Raw genomic sequence first — 10,220 nt, forward strand, 5'->3', positions numbered from 1 at the left:
CACTTGTAGTCTGATTAAAATTGAAGAATCACGTATCAGCAGGCTGCGGCGTATGCAGGAAAAACAGTCTGTGGGGAGAGCAAAAGCAGGCGGAACGTAATGCGCTGTAATGACATCCCGGCTCCCATCAGCGTCTATCTGAAGATGATTTAGCTTCTTATTAATCTCTATAAACAGACATCTGCATGCTAACAGCTAACAATCTGTTCTTGATCTAAAATTCAACTTGAGACTGTTGACGCTGTTTTAACGTTCAGAAATCCTGACTTCCTCGAATGCCCCAGAAATGAGCGATCCGACCTCCGTTCAACCTCCGTTTCTTCTCCTCCTGAGGACAGACCTGACAGTTTAATTTTTACTTTTTACTAATCTGCATCATGGTGTTGAAATTTTGGCAAAGCTAAGACACGTTAATTAAAGTACATCACAAGAAAAATGGTTTATTTTTCTGTAAACAATGCAGCATGAAAAGGAAGTCTTGAGTGGAGATTGTTTATCGCTAACCGGCGGCTACATGCCCGGCATGTTCACTGTTGTCCCCAGAAGCTATATCATCGTCAGACTAGAGCAGATGGGATGCGAGACTCATGTAAATGTAACCACAGTTTGGGAATTGCGGACATGGAGGAAGTGAGTGTGAATACAGGTATTTCTTTGGCTATTGACGCTCATGCAGGTGTTATTGTTATCTTTGGCAACTTACAGCACAGGTTGAAATTGTTTTTTGCAGCCACTCTTCTATCTTTCTTTTTGGTGTGAGACACAAAGAAAAACTTCAGCTTTGTGTTGTCTCGCTGTGTTTGGAAGTTTTTTTTTTTTTTTTTTTTGTTACCTACTGTGTTCATAATTACTCGTTTGTCAAAGCACTTTGTAAACACTTTGTTTTAAAAGGAGCTATATAAATAAAGTTTCATTTTTATTATGATAAGATACGCACCATTATGCTAGAGGCTCTTAGAATAATGATGATATTATTTAGCTCAAACATGCTCACAGTGATAATTAGAGCTGATTTTTTGTATAATGTTGACCATGTCCGCCATATTATTTTAGTGTATCTCCATGCTAACATTGTAACTAGCATCAAACAGGTATTTATTCATTTATATAGTCACAAACACACTGGACAAGTAGAAAGTTAACATTCAGGTTCTTTTAATTGGGGTTTCTAGTTAAAGAGCTACTGTTCCAAAGCTTCCCCTGTTCCTTCCTTTGGCCCGTTCAACGTTGTGAAAAAAGTAATCCCTCTGTGTTCCCAGGTTCATAAAAGTGCGCTCCTGTCTCCACTGGGAACAACATGTCATTGTTTCCATCATATTGTATTTTTCTTTTATTTGCTGTCTCCCGAAAAACCGCTGACCTGAGCTGCTGATCTGATACTGTGAGCTGCATGCGTAGGAATACAGAGCAGGTGTATGGATAAAAACATAGTCCCAAAGGACAGGGCTGTCTGACATCAAGGTGAAGCGGTGAAAATAGTCCAAAATATATTATAATATATATATATACATTTTAAGGTTCAGTAGGTAACATTATTAAAAGTAACTTTTTGTCATATTTGTTCACTTTCACTTTATCCATGCAGTTGTACTTGAGAGATTATCTGTAAAAAAAATCGTGTTCCTCTGGCTCCTCCCACTGCTCCTAATGGCATTTGCAAGAACCGAAGCTCCTGAAACACAACAACCAATCAGAGCCGAGCAGTCTCTCAGGCTGCTGTCAATCACACGCTGCGCAGCAGCACTCCTGCGCACATGCTCACACGGTCAAGCTCAATTTCTTCAGTGTGCGCAGCGTCAGCCGGTCTGTGTCCACAAAGGCTTTAAAACAACCACCAGCAATGAAAAAACTGCCCATCCCTACATTGCCAACTAGGCTTACGCTACAAAGACCGTTACACTGAAGAAGACAGATAAGGAGAGGCAAGCTAAAAAGAAAGAGTTGGACCGAGACAGAAACTGTTAGTGTGAAGCTGTGTTACGCTGGTGTTGCAGTCGGGCTAACGTTAGCTTGTTCTCAATGATGGCTGCTGTTTAGCGTTGTTTCATGGTGGTGTGGCTGAAAATATGTTTGTGAAGTTCCCAGGCAGTCTTACCATTTTGGACTTTCTCCTGATAGTTCTTTGTGCCTGTGCCTTCTGTGTTCTGTTAGCAAACTATGTGCTGGTGGTTTTGCCAAACAGAATTAGCTGTAGATTACCGTTCACAGCAAAAACACTGATTTCAGCTGGTTTGATGTGTGTCTGCTTCGATAGTGTTGGTGGTGTAATACAACGGCTGCAGTTGTTGTTATTTCAGGTTTTTACCGGTGTGTCCGCCATATTTTATATCTGGCTCCTTCAGTTGCCGTGGTTACTAGCCTGCGTGCGCATGACAGTCTCCTCTGCAGGGAGGGCTTTGGAGACAGGGCTGCAGAGTCCGCTTTCTTCTCCATCTTACCTACTGCAGCTTTAAACTGAAATATTCTTTTTCGTGTTTCTTGTGACCCAGTGTTTACACATAGCTTAGGTTCAGTGCTGCTACTCCGACTGGCTTCTCCAAACTGGGGCCGTGCTGACAGGTCATCTGTTGTGCATAATACACTCACCGTTAGCCCTTTTTCCATTGCGATTCCACCACAGCTGCGTAACGAAGCTCCACCGTTATGCCACCATTTTACACCGACCCAAACAATGCTGGCGTAAAGCCATCCCAGTGTGTGTTTGTACATTGCATTCTGGTGTTAGAGAAGCAAAAGTTGGGCAACGTGTAAATAAACAGCGCAAGCTTCACATGCACAAACACGGCGCTGTTTTCCTCAACCCCAAAGAACCCAAACTATCCCTTTAATGTCTTTACTGACTTTCACTGCCATCCATGTAATACCTGTTTTTAGACATGGCAATAAAAAACAAAAGAAAACAGCCTCATGGTGAAGCTAGAGGAAATGTCAGGGGATCACCAAAGTCTGTAGTCCTCTTATGAATGTCAGGGGTCATGAATGTGTGCACGTTTCATTATAACCCAACTTGTGAGCCATTTCACTCTGAACCACAGTCGAGGGCTGCCGGCCTGTGGCTGAAAAAGCCCTCCTGCTGTGTCACATCTATTACACCAGCAAAATACTCCTATGACTCCCTGAATTCTCAACACCTGCGAGACATCAAATGCGTTTCAATGTGGCGAGCCTTTGAAGTGTTAGCATATAAAAGCACATGAAGAGTGAGGTGTCACACTGCATTACAAAATGTTTCCGTGCAAACTTGCTAACAGGTGAGACGAGAATGCCGAGAGAAACCAGATGGCGACAGCGATTTCACATGCTGTTATTCACAGACTGCAGACATGCTCGTGTTGTTTTTCTGCTTTCAGAAGGCCTCTCTCAGATAATGATCTTAAAATGCAGAGTGTGGCTGGAAAACTTTGTGCATGTAAACAGTGTTTTCAGATTTACCACCATTAGTGTGGGCATAGCCTGAGCGTCTTCCCAGGAGGATGTACAAATTGCATAAAGTGAGAGAGAGAGCCGGGGAGAGAGAGGAGAGAGCGAGTGTCATGTCCTACTTGAGTAGGTGGATTAAGGAGGAGAGTAAAGAGAACCCCTCTGATGATTCCTCATGTTTATTTCATAACACGATTCTTCAGTAAATAATCTCTCCCGCAGTATTTACCGCCACAGCATCCCGTCCACGCTGCCTTGTGTTTCCATTGGATAGATCTCATAACATTTTATATCTCTGACCTCCTAAGCTAGGCTAAAAGCTCTCTGAAGGATAAGAAATCGATCGGCCTGTGCTTGTTTTACTTCTCTACATTATTGAGATTTGTCTTCATCTCCTTTTTCCTTCCTCCTGTCTCGATTTCCTGCAATCGATTTTTTTCTCCTTGTTCCTCCAGTGCTCTCGCTCGTGTGGCTTTCCTCTCTCATCGAGCCTCCTCACGTCTTGCCCTTGGTTTGTTATGTAAGCACCGCTCTCCTCCTTTCATCTCCCATCTCGCTCATTGTTTTCCATTGCCATGGCAATCTGCTGCAGACATCAGGGCAATGAGTTTCAGATCTGCGAACAATCTAATTAATCTCTGGGATTGATCCGATGCTCACAAATGATGCAATTTACTCTCATTGCTGACATATCAGAGGGTATTTTATCTTCATCCCTGTACTATCCATCCTCCCAGCAGCTTGATGCTTCATGCATAATTTTTACATTTCATACTGCCATGAGCGCTGCGTTTAAGAGGATGCGCTCGCACAAGTGCTTTGATGTCAACAATTTTGTTGGATCTATGCCTCGAAAACTTTGTGTATCCCCGCTGCTTTTACTTTCCACTTCCTCCAACATCAATACCCGTCATGGAGCTGCGTGTAGTGTGAGGTTTAGGCTTTTGCTCTGAGCTAATCTCTCTTGGTGTTCAAAAGCTGAAGGCCCACTGACTCCAGCATGCTGACTCTCGCTCCACTGTCTCCCAGCAGCCTGTTGCCATGGTTACCTCAGCTCTGTGGCAGGCCGATGCAGCAGCAGCAGCAGCCTAATGTATGATACAACCTCCTTCACTAAACACTAGTGCTTTTGTGCGGCTGTCATAAGCCACCTCCCCTACGCCTTCTGCTCGCCCCTCCAACTGTCACCAGGCTTTGTGGGCGCCCGCCTCAGACTGAAAATGACAGGCGGGAATTAGTTTACGATCACGCATGCACGTGTGTTAGTTTGCAATTTTTGTGAAAGAGGCACGTGCATGAGTCCCGATGAAGGAATGACCTTAAATTTAGTTCCATTTGACTTCATCAAGTGCATACCCTTGGCCAAGTGCGAGTGCATTTGGGTGTTTATGTTTGTGAGCGCTCCGTGTGGGTATGTTTCAGATTTATTCCAGGCAGGAAGCAGATAATGACCCGGTGGATGTGTCCTTGGAGGGATGAATCGAGAAACTGAGGGGAAAGAGAGGAAGGTGGCGGGAGATTATGCAGGAGATAGAACAGCAAGAAGAGAGATGGGATGTTCGTAAGTAAGGGATGCTGAATGTAGTGTGAAAGGAGAGGATACAAAGTATTAAAAACAGGAAGGCATTTATTAATACAACTGTTGGATGTGTTACACCCTATAGATGTATGCAGCAAACATTAAACCATCATATAAGGATTGGAAAAAAGATTCTCTGCGCTCTCAGAAAGGAAACACCATGAACTTCCCCTCAGGCAAAATCGATCCTAATGGCACCGACTGAAGTATTTTAAATTAACTATCGGCAGTTCCTGTTTGCACTGTACTCATCAATGCACTGACAGCTATCCAGGGATTACTTTCACAACAATATATCCTCTGAGAGTGATGGCCAACTTTTCGTAGCTTCTGTTGTCGCCTGCGGTTTGCGATAAAGGACTTCCAACCAAGACTTCCTTTTCCATCCACTGGATTGTTTCCAGTCAGAGAAGCAACGTAAGAGGTGAGAATGGAGTTGTGATACGACGTCTAAGCGCGGATGTTAACGGCATGCATGCAGATGTTTATAAATATTAATAAAAGCTAAATTGTCATCAGATTACCAACAATGGAACCCAGGATTGCATTATGGCGGATTGTGCTCTGCCTCTTTTGCTTTCCACATGGATTGTTTTTCCTGTGTACAGCCAAACTTCCGACAACCTGCGCCTTCAGATTCAGCATTTTATGCAGAATGTTTGGAGCTATAACAAGCTTCCTTGTTTTCTCAGTTATCTAAGTGGATTTATTAACCATCATCTACACTGCTAATACTGTTCAGGGTCGCGGGGGGCTGGAGCCTATCCCAGCTGTCATTGGGCGAGAGGCAGGGTACACCCTGGACTGATCGGCAGTCAATCACAGGGCTGACACATAGAGACACATATTTTATATTCCCCAATGAAGCTAACCAGCATGTCTTTGGACTGTGGGAGGAAGCCGGAGTACCCGGAGAGAACCCACGCATGCATGGGGAGAACATGCAAACTCCACACAGAAAGGCCCACTATGTTTGAACCTGGATTTGATCCAGACACCTTCTAGCTGTGAGGCGACAGCGCTAACCACTGTACCACCGTGCAGCCCCACAGAAGATATTGATGTCCTCAAAAAGTTGAAGTCACACCAAGTCTTTGAATATGTGTTTGAGGTTGTTGGGTTCTGGTTTGTCTTGAGTTATGGCCTCGAGAAGAAGAACGACTTTTGACAAATTTGACTTGACTCTCTCCCAAAGTTTGAAAACCCCTCATTTATACTGACAATAAAGCAGTCTTGGGGAACCTCTTATTATGACAAATCATGTCTCAATTCCTCTAAAGGAACAAAAAGAAGACAGATTATATCATTCATTTGCCACTTGAGGCGTCTCTGAGAGATGCTCAATCTGTGTCGTCTGGATTAAATGTTATTTCAGGACATGTTACACATTTCATTGAAACACTTGAGGAACGCTGTGTTCAGAGAACTGCACTGTATTGTGTCTCTGCAATAATCTGTGCACCAAAACAGGATATGAAATAAATAGACCAAGATTGAATTAATTATATGCTACTCTTGTGCTTTCCCATATTTGGATAATGAGGCCATGAGTTATTTAAAGTCACTGCAATGGATGGAGGGGCAAAAAAAATAGGTGAATCTTGCAGAGGGAAAAAATGTGAATGTCTCCCTCTCGCCCCAGGCTCATTGTCATCCCTAACAGTTTCATGTAATATTAACATGTCAGAGCAGAGGAGCAGAGCCTATCACACCGCCTGTAATAATCGCAGACGGTTAGGACTACTTCCCAGCGCAAGGGAGGAGGAGATCGCTCTGAGAATATCCCTCCCTCTCACCCAGTGGCCTACATTCACAGCCAGGTGGACCTCGGGCTTCTCAATCCCTCCCTGAGGGCTACATTTGATTTGATTCGTGTCACAACCGCACGGCTACAATATTCCTGTCTTCCTAGAGCTGCACTGTGAGTGATCACTGCCTTGGTAATATAATAAAAACACATGATATTAGACAGCATGCACAGAAACACTATGAGTACATTTCTGCAGGTTTGATTGAACAAACTGTGCAAATATGTTCTCACCCTCATCGGGTTTTTCCATGTTCTTGCACCTTGTAGAGGATATTTTTCATTTGATTCTGTGCTCTGTTAGTAGGCGGGAGAAGGACACATCATATCCACCCACTGTCTGCTGCAGTACAGCAGCACAGCTTTGTTCATTTCCCAGCCCAGCAAGTCACACAGTGATCCCCGACGTGGTTTCAAATAGATCTGTCCATGCAGCAGACGAGGCTTTCTCCAATTCTCTGCTACAAAGCACAAAAAAGAAGCCCCAATGAATTGGAGAGAGCACATGTACAATGAAAGGTATAATGGAAGGTGAAGCCTCTCAGCTGTGATTAAAATAAACCTTTGTCTATAGAGCAATCACCGATGAGCCATGAGGAAGTGACAGATAAACTACAGGGAAATTATCTTGGTTCATTGAATCCAAACAGCAACTTTCAGCCAAAACCAGAACAGAACGTTTGCTGGGATCATGTTGAACAGAAGCTAAAACAATCCCATCGTTATCTCAGCTATTCAGCTTCACCAGGCGTGAGCTGACCTGTGGGTAATATCTGACTTCATTACACTGCATGCTGCCATTTATGAAGCCTGATGCATCATCTCCCAGGGCTCTGTACTGTTGAGACACGAAAGCTTCTCTTATACCCCGTTCCCACCAAAATTACGCAAGTTTTTCAGAACCGGATAGACCCGCTCACGAAAGCCAATTGTCTCTTTTCCCATTGCCAGTGGAGTATACACGCCTTTCAGTCTCTCTTCTGTTGCGTCACCGTCTGACGTCACAAACGTGCTGGAGACGGGGTTAGTTAACAGTGAAGATGTTACGGTGGTTAGGTCTTTATTGTATCTATTACTCATTCAGTCTGTGTATCAAACTCGGCGCCGACAAATTTGGAACAATGTTCGGGTGGAGACGGACGGAATTTGTAGCTGACATAGTTACCGACGGAGCATAGCAAGGGGGCGGAGATTTATGTGTCAACACAGGTTTTGTGTTCCCATCAATGCCGATCGGAGCCGAGGCGATAATTACCCGGGTCTACTGCAGAGTCATCTGACCCGGGTCTGAATGCCGATTGTAACCTTTCCCATTAAGCAAAAAAGCCGGGTGTTGGCGGGTTTTTTGACCAGTGGGAAAAGGGCTGTATTGATCAAACCAAAGGTGTATACTTTTTAATGTAGAGATGATTGAAACAAGGGATTTGTTAAAAAGGTAACATAAGGTATTCATGTTAGGTCTTCGATGCCGAAAGCCTTAAAAAAAAGAAAAACAGCTGCCCCGCTTTTGAAATGTCAAAGAACATACAAAGCAAATTGAAAGCCTCTTCCATTTCGCCCTGCTCACTGATGTAAGACTTTCTATTTGCTTTCACACTTGATTGAAGGACTGTTTGTGTTATACATTAAATTTCAACAAAACACACAAAGTAAACTTGTGCAGAGGTAACAGAAAGTTTCACTTACAGGGAGTCAAAGTGAAACCAGAACCCATTGGTTCTTTTCTAGTAACACTTAAAACCTGATCAATATGCAAATTAGTAAAAGTTAGAACATCAATTTGCCATATGGGTAACTCCATAAACCTTATTATGGATAGCATTTAAATAAATAGATCAACCAGTTATTTAATATTTTACTGGCTTTTAATGAGCACCATGTCCCCAGTGATTGCAGTTAAAATGTATAAAAAAGATAGTAAAGAAGAGCAATGGGGAATACCATCGCTAAGAAGACGATGAACCAGGATCATATGTGTAAAAGGAACGGGGTTATTGATGAGAGGCTGGGAAGATATTTTTTGTCCTTTATTGTGTGTTTATCAAATAATTGTTTCGTTTTTATGACCTGCAACTAGGCATGGGTGTTGTTAGGATTTCATCGATACAGGTATCCATACCGATACTGCTCATTGATACCGATGCTTATCGATACATGTCTTTACTAGGGTGTCTGATAATGTGCCTCAGGAGGGGGGGGGTTGTAACTGATTAAGGGCTTTAGTCATCTTCCTACAGTAGCAACAGTTAACATTAACAGTAAATGTAGTAACAGTTACAATCAGAAGCAGTACAAAAATAGTTTTCTGGCTGGCAACACAAAATTCACACTTAGGCGAGCTATCACTTACTAGCCTACCCAAACCAACTGGACTCCACTGTAGTGAAGTGAATCTTTTACAATAAACTTGTGACAGCTCTGTGACATTCTGCACTTATTTAGTCATTTTCTGTCTTTTAGCGATGAGGGATGGGTTTAACTAGGGTGTCTGACGTCTGCTAACGTAACTTACTACAGATGACGCTGGGGCTGCTGCTTGACTGATGCTGTCTATGGATTATATTGGAGCATAACTTAGAAGTGCTAATAACTAAAGCTAGCTAACAACAGTGACTGAATAGCTACAGGCTTATTTATAAGAACCACGTGTTTTAACTGCATTTTTAGTTTGGCTAATCCCGTCTGCAGCATTGCTATCTGGCTCGGAGGCTGCACTGAGGACGTACTGGCAGTAACTAGCAAGCAACGTTGTTAGCATTAGCCTCTTTGCTAATGCAGTCAAACACACTGCACTGCTTCAGATTTATAGAATGTTGAACTTGTATGTGTTTCGTGAGGTCGCTGGTGTTACCCACTTAAGACGCAACTACTTTTTTAGCATAAATAGCAGCTTAAAAGCAACATATTTCCAACAAGAGGTGAAAAAACAGAGCTGAACTTAAATTATGAGGGGGTCAACAAGAAGACGCCAAATGAATGTTAATGTTTCTCTGTGTTTGTTGAATGTGTTGGTCTGAATATAAGTTGCGTTCGCTGAAAGAAAAACCCTTTCTGCAGGTTTACCTCCTTTAAACCAGCAAAGGTTTCACCCTGTGCCCTGATAGCATGTGTTGAAACAGATGCTGATATCAGAATGTAGAAAGTAAAACCAAGAAACGCTTTTCCTTTTTTCCGGAGAAACAGCTTAGAGAATTTCCAAAGAGAGAGAGATTGCATTGATGTACAAAAGCTAGCGGGTAACCCAAAGGTGATGTCAACACTCCGGCGAGCTATTGCAGCATTTTTTGTACTCTTACTGGAATCAAACAGAATAAATAAATTCAGTGAACCTGAGCTCAGGGCAGAAGAGAGAAAAGCTGTGAAATCCCTCTGCATGTGTTCACCGATAATTACTGCATGTCTTAACAGGAATCC

This window comes from Semicossyphus pulcher, unplaced genomic scaffold, assembly GCF_022749685.1.
Source record: "Semicossyphus pulcher isolate SPU_LCO1_2020_fin unplaced genomic scaffold, fSemPul1.0.p SCAF_2, whole genome shotgun sequence".
NCBI lineage: Eukaryota > Metazoa > Chordata > Actinopteri > Labriformes > Labridae > Semicossyphus > Semicossyphus pulcher.